This window comes from Psammomys obesus, unplaced genomic scaffold, assembly GCF_907164565.1.
Source record: "Psammomys obesus unplaced genomic scaffold, mPsaObe1.curated_primary_1811, whole genome shotgun sequence".
Classification (NCBI taxonomy): Eukaryota; Metazoa; Chordata; class Mammalia; order Rodentia; family Muridae; genus Psammomys; species Psammomys obesus.
Genome location: NW_026590715.1, coordinates 2,037,219 through 2,047,305, shown reverse-complemented (window position 1 = coordinate 2,047,305; position 10,087 = coordinate 2,037,219).

Here is a 10,087-nt window from a genome sequence, read left to right as displayed (position 1 = left end):
AAAAAAAAAAAAAAAAAAAAAAAAAAAAAAAAAAAAACATGCCCCGTGACCAACGAACGCGCTGCAGTCTTTTCCCATGAATCTCTGCAAATGGAATCCATTCCCTAGCGGCAAGAATGCAGATAACCGTCTCTGCTGCGACAACCAAAAACCTACTGCAGCTTAGAAGCAAAAGCTCCCAAGAAGAGCATAGCTGCAGCCAGCTCTCAGGACAAAGAAAGCACCACTGCTCAAGGTGGCAACATGAAGCCCAGCAGGAGCTGCCCTGGGTCACTTCAAAATATGACTCCTATTCCTATTCCCAGTGTTCCTGGCTAGAAACAACACATATGCGCTCGCTCTCTCTCTCTCTCTCTCTCTCTCTCTCTCTCTCTCTCTCTCTCTCTCTCTCCTATCCCCTCCCCGGACTACCTTTCTCCTCCCTCTACCCCCTTCTCTGCTTCTAGTCTATCCACTGCACTAAATACGAGACTGGGAAACACAAATACACTAGGTGTTAAGGGTAAACCTTCCCATGGGTAGGACTGTAAGAGAAGAAAGAGCTGATAGACTTGGTTTTCTTATAGCCTTGTGTGTCATCTCAATAATCTAGGAGGAGAAATGAGTGAGTGGGAGTGCTTTGACTTTGAGACAGTAACCAGGAGACCATGCAGTCAAAGGGGCCAGAAAAATACTGGCAGGCCTGCTGCTGAGTGGCCAAGACCAGGAGCTTTCAGAACCTGGCTGAACTAAAGAGTCAATGATGTGGTGGAAAGTGGTGGGATGGAATATAGTGAGGGCTAGATGAAACTGAGCTATCACAGTGGAGGTATTGGCAGGTGATGAGGCCGGACCTAAATTGTATGCTTCTTTAACAATACAAGATAACCTGTCTAGATGCAGGAGCAAGAACTATGAGAAAAGAATGGTATTATAATATGCCAAATGATACCAGATAAACAAACAAACAAAAACAAACCTTGTTAATCAAAGTGCCTGAATAAGGCTATGAGACAACTCTTCCTTTGTAATATGATGTATCTGGGGCCTAGTGTGTCTCTCAGTTGAAGAGAAGGGCCCACCTGAAACTTGGTGAGCAATGCAGTCAGAAAATTGTAACCCTGCTGAATTGCAATTGAACATGAAACTGATTTACTCACAGGAAATCTAAAACACTTACAGGCCATGATCCTTAACCTCTCCACTTTATATAACTTCCTTATTATCAAAGCATCTGATCTGGGACCAGTGATTGACCAAGAATCTTGTCAACACACTACTCCTTTCTCCTCACCCTGCACACCTAGCTCTTCCCTGAACTTCTCATGCCCCGAATACTACCACCAGCTGGAAAAAAGCAACTTGGCCCTTCATATTCCTCTCCTTTTTTTACAAGGCAGAAAAGTATGTCATTACCCACAAGAGTCAGCAGACCTCCCTGGGAGCACAGCAGATGTCCAGAGTATGCTGAGAACACTGCTAGTGACCCCTCAATGTCTTTCTGAGAGTCAACCTGGTGTTCAACAACTCCCAGCTTTCTGTTCCTGTTGTAATATACCAAACCCAGGGTAAAACATGTGAACGGTGAAGCCATGATCTCTTGGAGATCCTGGGCTTCAGCATCTTTCTAGAGCTATGATGTTCTATTGCTACCCAAATAACAGATGCAAACCTGTCCTCATAAAATATTCACCATCAATCCCATATGCCAGCCACTTTTTTCAAAGGAGCCTCCTTCACCCATGGTCAAAAGCAGCTGTGAAATGTTTCATCTACCAACCAACCAGGACTCTGACACTGCTGAAGATGCCTGTCAGGAGAGCACCACTGTCCTTGTTAAAATTGTACTTCCATGAGAGTTGTGGAATCATCCTTCAATCTCAGCCATTGTGAGGATGAGGAAGGAAAACTGCTACAATATCAATGCCAATAAGCTTCTGCTACATTCCTCAACCTTGGAGGGTCCTACACACACACACACACACACACACAGAGAGAGAGAGAGAGAGAGAGAGAGAAGGAGAGAGAGAGAGAGCACTTCAGGAAGAGGGAGCACTTCAGGAAGAGGGAGCATTAGGAAAGAAAGTTCTCCTGTCCATCAGTCTAGCTCCCCACTGAGTTCCCCCCACCCTGTGGCAGAGCTCGTACTCAAAGTTCTGACCAGTTCTGTGCAGAGAAGGAAAAAAGAAGCCCTAAACCTTCAGAGCACTGACCTTTATTCTGCAATTGTGAACTTTGTTGCTGTACAAAAGTCCTTTATTTCATAGAATATAGTAGTGTTTTGTTTAAAGTGCTTGCTGCACAAAATTAAAATTTTGCAAGCCTAGTACTCCCCAAACTAAAAAGAAAACAAAATCTACAAGGCGAAAATTGACACATCTTTGAGCCTTTACCTCATGAGAACCCAGATATATGGTAAGTGACAGAGCATACTCCGTAAGTGAACAGAAGCTTTGGAAATGGAGCCCCCATTTTTGACTTGCAAGCAAATTATACTCAGCCTCTCCACAGCACTCTTCATTTCTCCTCTTGCATATTTGGTCATACGGCAAGGTCACAGAAGACTTTGGATGCCACATCAATGGCAAAGGTTAAGCCTGAGAACAAAGGGAGAGCACTGAAGGGTGTTAAGCGATCTGAAGCATGACAAGGCCTGTGGTTCATGGAAGAATGGCAACCATACTGTAGGAAGAAAGGCTAGTGCTGGATTCTCAGTGACCACATTAGGGAGTTGGAATAGTTGTCTGGATCCGGGTACAGGGCAGGGGAATTGATGAAATTCAAGGACACAAGGAATTGAGTCAGTTAGAGTCAACATCCTGTGTACACACTGGAGCAACCCTGTAGAACTGATTTAAAGGGGAAAAAAAAAACAGTCTACCAAGCCACAAAGACAGGACTTGCCAGAGAAAGGCTGAGGAGAATGCGGGAAAGACTAGAGATGAGAATATATGTCTAAACTAGGAGTAGCAAGAACTACCACATACAAGACTTAAGGACCAGCTGCTAAGGCAGCTGAAGTGGTTTAAACAGGTGGAGCCTGAAGAGGCTCAAGCAGGCACAGGGTAACACCGCAAAGGGCACAAGATCTGATTACTGGTATTGTGTAGACCAGTTTCTCCAAGGGACCTCCTAACCCTACTTTGTAAAAGCCAGAGTTTTCCTTAGAAAACCCTGTTCTACTAGTATGGAAGAGACCCTGGCTTGTATCCCTAGCAAAGGAAGAAGATGGGAGGAAAGGAGGAGAGGAGAAAAGAGGAGAGGAAAGGAGAGGAGAGGAGAGGAGAGGAGAGGAGAGGAGAGGATAAGAGAAGAGGAACGGGGGGGGGGGGGATTGGAAAAGGAGGGGAGGGGGAAGGTGAGGAGAAAAGAGATAAGGAAAGGGAGGAGGGAATAGAGGGGTAGGAGAAGTGGGGAAGATAATGACAATACTAGTTGTGTGACAATGGTCCAGAAGGAAAACAAGGTGCAAAAGACCACCTGGTCCTTACTCCTTCTCGAGGCTCATTATGATGATAAGGAGCCATCCTCTCTGTCTATCTGTATGCAGAATATCCAGAGACATTGAAAATCCTGCATGCTAAGCGCTTCAGGGCCAACACTTCCACCTGCATGCTTTCCTAATGTGAGAGGCTCTCTGCACTGTTCTCTTCAGAACTTGGTTGAGTTAATATGGAGTTTGCATAAGCACTTGTCAAGAAATTACTAATATCTCCATAATATTTCCAAGACAGCATTTTCTACTCTGAATCCTGACCTCAGTAGGAACAGGAATTAATATTTGTTGGACTTTATTTAACTTAGCTGTTGAAATCTCTCCCTGCAAGCACTTGAGAGACTCAAATCACAGAATCAGCATCTGGGCTCTTTCTGTTTTCTTTTCCTGTCAGTGAAGCTGCCTAAGAAACTTCACAGGAAAGTCATGAGACATAAATGTCACCAGAGCTCTAATTGGGAGCTATGTCATTTCGTTAAAATAAGATTTCTTGGGGGCACTGCAATGTATAAAACAAAAGTGTACCCCTATGATACCAGAATCAATGCTCCTCCTCCATCATGTGTTCTTTTATCTTAGCAAATGGCATCACTGTTCCTTCAATTGCTGGGGTCCCAGATCCTAAAGGTAGCCATGAGCTTCTCCTGGTTACTCCTATCCATCCTTCTGTCCACAGCAGACTCCTCCAGAGCATTCTGCACCTAGCACATAGAAGAAGACACAAAGGTAGCTGCTCTAACAGCTCATGTTAAAGGCTCCACATCTCACCAGAAAGAAATCTAAGCTCCTGTCCCTGACCAACACATTTCTCCAAGACCTATACATCCTTTTGATATTTTTTTTTCATCAGTGCTTCACTTTAACTCTGAGATCATGCCAGAACCTACTATTGCCTCCTAGACCAAGAAAAGCTGAAGATCTATCACTTCCACTCTCACAGGTCCTAACACCAAGCATTTAAGACTTTCTTTTTTTCAGGAAAGAGGGAAGGTAAAGAGATGGCTCAGTCAATAAAGTATCTGCTGTTGTAAGGTAAGTGACGATTGATATTTACTATTGGTTTATCTTTTATTAATGCTGCTGTTAATCCTAAACAGCTGTATAACCAAATCACCACAGAGAGACTATGATTTATTTAACCTAGAACACAATGCTGGGCAATAGTTACTCCATCCTAAACCTCCAAGCCCTCATAGTTTCTTAACATTTAGATTTCCCACATTATACTTGCTTTTAGTGATATATTAGGTCCAGTCCATCTCTCCACATCATTCCAAGATCTCTCTAGCTCTGCTCTCCCAGCTCTCTCTCCCTTCTCCCTCCTATGCCTCCCACCTTCCTGTCCTCTGGCTCCTCCCTCTCTTCCTGCTTCCTTTCCTTTGCTCAATATTGTGGCTAGTTGCTTTATTTTTGCATGTTTACACAAAGTTGAGGCAGGTAATGCTTAGAATAAGTATCACAATGCAATGTCTGGATTGAAACCAGAGAGTGGGGGAGAGAAATCAGCATTTGAATGAACAAGGATAAAGTGCATACATTCCAAAAGAACATTATACCAACAATCTGCCATGGAATCATGAGGACCTGAGTCCAGATCCCTGCAACCCAGATAAAAAGCCAGGTGTGTTTCTTTAGGTGTACAGATTTTAGTAGGTTTATCCTATATTATATGTCTATATGAGTGAGTATATACCATGTGTATCTTTCTGCTTCTGGGGTAGCTCACTGAGGATGATCTTTTCCAGATCCCACCATTTACCTGCAAATTTCATGATTTCCTTGTTTTTTATTGCTGAGCAATATTCCATCGTGTAGATATACCACAATTTGTGCATCCATTCCTCCACTGAGGGGCATCTGGGCTGTTTCCAGATTCTGGCTATCCTGCACAGATGTAGCCCATGGCAGTTCAGTATCCAAGTGGGTTCCATTGTAATAGGAACAGGGACTGTCTCTGACATGAACTGATTGGCCTGCTCTTTAATTACCTCCCCCTAAGGGGGAAGCAGCATTACCAGGCCATAGAAGAAGACAATGCAGCCACTTCTGATGAGACCTAATTGACTAGCATCAGAAGGAATGAAAAGAAAACCTCCCCTATCAGTGGACTTGGGGAGGGGCATGCATGCAGAGGGTGGAGGAAGGAAGGGATTGGGACAGAAGAGGGAAAGAGCCACATGGAGGATACAAAGTGAATAAAGTGTAACTAATAAAGAATTTTTAAAAAAAGCCAAGTGTGGTAGGAGGAGACACAACTGAATATCTGAAGCTCATTGGCCAGCCAACAGCCAAATTATGAGCTGCAGATTCATGGAGAGACTCCATTTAAAAACAATGAAGGAAGACAGTGATCAAGGAAAGACACTTGATGTAGGCCCTAAACCCACGCCTACCCCACCACACAGGAAAAACAGTTTGGGAGCAAATTGATGTGAGACTCACTGGTTCCATGTTCCTCAACCTTAGCTCCATGATAAAATGAGGGCTGAGGTATAATTAGTCTTGCACTGGTTAATCTTGATATTCAAGTTGATTTTGATTGTGAAGTGCTTAAGAGAGCTGGAAGTATAGCTTAGTGGTCGAGCCCTTGTCTAGCAAATGTGAAGCCTTGGATTCCACTCTCCACATCCTCTCTCCCCACTTCCCCACTCCACTTGCACCAAAATCACAGAAAACAAAAATCAAAAGAAAACAAAGATAGAGCACCTCTCCCAGAAGTACTAAGACATTAGTAAAGCACAAACTTAGGTATGTCTGTGGGATGTTTCTGGAGAGGATTAACTAAAGTGGGGAAACCCACCAGTATTCTACAGAAAAAGGCAGACAGACCATTGCAATTTCTAGGTCAGCCTTCTCTACAAACCAAGTTTTAAACTGGCCAAAGCTATGTAGCAAGACCCTTTCTTCAAAAATAAATGACTCTCCCTAAATGAGTGTGGACAGCATAATCCCACAAGCTGGTAGCTTGAAAGGAATAAAAATGAGGAGGGAAAAATACTTTAGACATAGGCATATTCTCTCCCTCTTCCTCTTTTTCTTCATCTTCCTCTTCCCCCTCCCTCCCTCTCTCTTAGAATGGACTGAAACCATGAGCTAAAATAATACTTTCCAAAATCTAGCTGTGGTGATGCCTATACTTGCAGCTTCAATGTTATGGTGAGTTCAGATCACTGGGGTTGATTGGCTGCCAGCCTAGCTCCAAGTTCAGTGAGACCCTGCCAAAAGAAATAAGGTAGAGAATTATATATCAGCACATCAGATCACCTTTTCTGGTTTCTACATGTACAAGCATGTGCACCCCCACACATATGTGCACATATACAGCACATTGAATAAATTAAATAAATAAATGTTTCCTATCATATGGTGGGTTGCTCAAGCATCTTGTCACAGCAAGGAGAAATCTAATGTAAATCTTTTATAAGTGCAAAAACAATCACTTCTATATAGTTTCAGAACATTTCCATCACCCCCAAATAAAAGAAAACCTGCACTTACTTAAGCAGTCATTCTCCATTTCTCCTATCCCTATGCCCTGGAAACTATTAATGTCATTTCTGTCGCCAAAGTTTGTTTTTTGTTTTCATTTGTTTTGGTTTGGTTTGGTTTTGGTTTTGGGTTGGTTTTTTTTTTTAATTTTATTATTTTTATTTTTTTGAGACAGGGTTTCTCTGTGTAGCCTTTGGCTGTCCTGGACTTGCTTTGTAGACCAGCCTGCCCTTGAACATGCTTTGTAGATCAGCCTGCCTCTGCCTCAAGAGTGTTGAATTAAAGGCATGTGCCACCACAGCCCAGCTTCAAAATGTGTTTATTCTAAATTCATCTATATGTTTATCTATCTATCTATCTATCTATCTATCTATCTATCTATCTATTATCTGTACATTCTAATGGTAGACCCCTTCTTCTCCTCCTCCAGGTCTCACCCTTTCTTTCTTCTCACTAACCTCCTTTTTTTTTCTTAGAAAAGAAGAGCCTCCTACCACTACTAACTTACCCAAACACATCAAGTCACATCAGAACTAAGCACATCCTCTTCCCTTGTGGCCACACGAGGCAGCCCCACCAGGAAAAAGTGAACAAAAAACAGGCAACCGAGTTCACGTCAGAGACAGCCACCACTTCCCTTACTAGAGGACCCACATGGAGATGGAGCTGCCCATTGGCTACATCTCTGTTGGAGGCCTAGGTCCAGTCCATACATGGTCCTTGGTTGGTGCTTCAGTCTCCACAAGCCCCTCTGGGCCCTGGTTAGTTGGCTCTAGCTGGTCTTCTTTTGGAGCTCTTCATCCTCCCCCACACTCTTCCACAAGTCTCCCTGCTTGTTCTGCCCAAAGTTTGGCTGTGAGTATTAGCATCTGTTTCAAACTTCTGCTGGGTGGAGCCACTCAGAGGATAGCAATGCTAGGCTCCTGTCTGCAAGCATAAGCAGAGTGTCATTAATAGTGTCAGGGGTTGACTCTTTCCCATGGGGTGGGTCTCAGGTTGGGCAAGGCATTGGTTGGACATTCCCTCAATCTCTGCTCTATTTTTATCCCTGAATAGCTTGTAGGTAGGTAAATTTTAGGTCAAAGTTTATGTGGGTAGGTTGGTGATCTCCTCCCTTCATTAGGAGAACTGTGTAGTTAGAGTGTGTCCTCTTTAGTCTCCATGACCCCTGCCAGTAGGAGTCACCCCCATATCCTCCCAGGAGCCTACCCTTTCAAAAGTCTCCAGCTTGTCACCGAGATGCCCCGGCCCATGGTTTCTCTTCTCACTGCAAGCCATCTGTCCTCCTGTTCCTGCTCTCTCCAGGTCTGGTTTCCACCCTCATTTCTCTCCGGGATCCCTCTACTACCCTGTTTCCTTTTTTTTTTTTTTAACTGCTTTCACTGTTTGTTCCATTTCCCATTCTGAATGATATTTAAGCATCCTCCCTTGGGTCCTCCTCGTTACTTATCTTTTTTGGGTCTGTGGATTGTAGTATTAATATTCTATACCATACAGCTAAAATCTGCCTATAAGTGAGTACATACAATGTGTATCTTTCTGGGTTACATCTCTCAGGATGATCTTTTCTACTTCCATCCACTTGCCTGAAAATTTCAAGATGTCTTTGTTTTTAATAGCAGAATAGTATTCCATTTTGTAAATGTACCACAGTTTCTTTAGCCATTCTTCAGTTGTGGGACATCTGGATTGTTTCTAGATTCTGGATATTACAAATAAAGCTGTTATGAACATAGCTGCGCAAATGTCCTTGTTGTATGGTGGCACATCTTTTGGGTATATGCCCAGGAATGAAATAGCTGGTCTGAAATATTCTCAGTTTTCCGAGAAAGAGCTAGATTGATTTCCAAAGTGGTTGTACAAGTTTACAGTCCCACCAGCAATAGGAATATTCTCCTTTTTCCATCCTCCCCAGCGTGTGCTGTCACTTAAGTATTTGATCTTCGCCATTCTGATGGGTGTAAGGTGGAATCTCAGTGTGGGTTTGATTTGCATTTCCATGATGGCTAAAGACATTGAGCATTTCTTTTAAGTGCTGCAAGATGCCTTTGTTTAGCTCTGTACCCCAGTTTTAATTGGGTTATTTGTTTTGTTGGTGTTTAATTCCTTGAGTTCTTTATATACTTTGGATATTAGCTCTGTTGGATGTAGGGTTGGTAAAGATGTTTTCACAATCTGTAGGCTGTACAACAGCTTAAGCAAGAGATGTAATATAACACTTTGGTATCGCCATAGGTTTTAGAACCCCCGAGTTTCCACTGGCAAGGCGATCTCATTCTAAAAGAGCTAAACACTCTGTGGAAAACCTTTTCCACACCCCAGCCTAGCACATGCAGGCCTCCTCTAAAGTGCTCTAGCTTCCCCTGAAAGAAACAGAAACCCAGTTCTCCATCTGGAAGCCCAGCTGTAGGCCCCCATCAAAATCTAGGTCCCCGGCAAATGGAGAACAACAATAAATGGCCCTGAAAATATTATGCTTAAGTCTTACTGGAGGATAAATACTGTGTGATTCTACTTATATAATGTATCTCAATGGACAAACACTTAAAGACTTCAAGTGCATGAAAGACCACTGTGTGTTGGGATACGGAGGGAATGTTATGTTTTAGATATGACATCTCTCCTATTTCAAAAAGCCCATGTATTGAAAGCATGATCCCCAACTGGTAACACAGTCTTGAGATGATCACAGATTAATCCACTGGCAATTTCAAAAGTGAATGGATTGTTATGAAGTGAGGCATAGGGACTTGAGAGATGACTCAGTGGTTAAGAGCACTGGCTGCTCTTCCAGAGGACCTGGGTTCAATTTCCAGCACCCACATGGCAGCTGTCACCTATTTCCAGTTCCAAGGAACCCAGCACCCTCACACAGACATGCAGGCAAAACACCAATGCATATAAGATAAAAACAAATAAATTATAAAAATAAAAAAGAAGTGGGAGTTAGTTGGAAGAAGTCAATTACTGATGTCTCACCTTCTAATTGTATATGTTCTCCCTGGATCATTCTTCTCTACTTTTCTGTGTCCTCAGGCCACCATGAATTAAGCACTACATACACTCATCCATGCTGTTGAGTCTCACCACTATCCCAAAAACCATGCAATAAGTCTACCATGA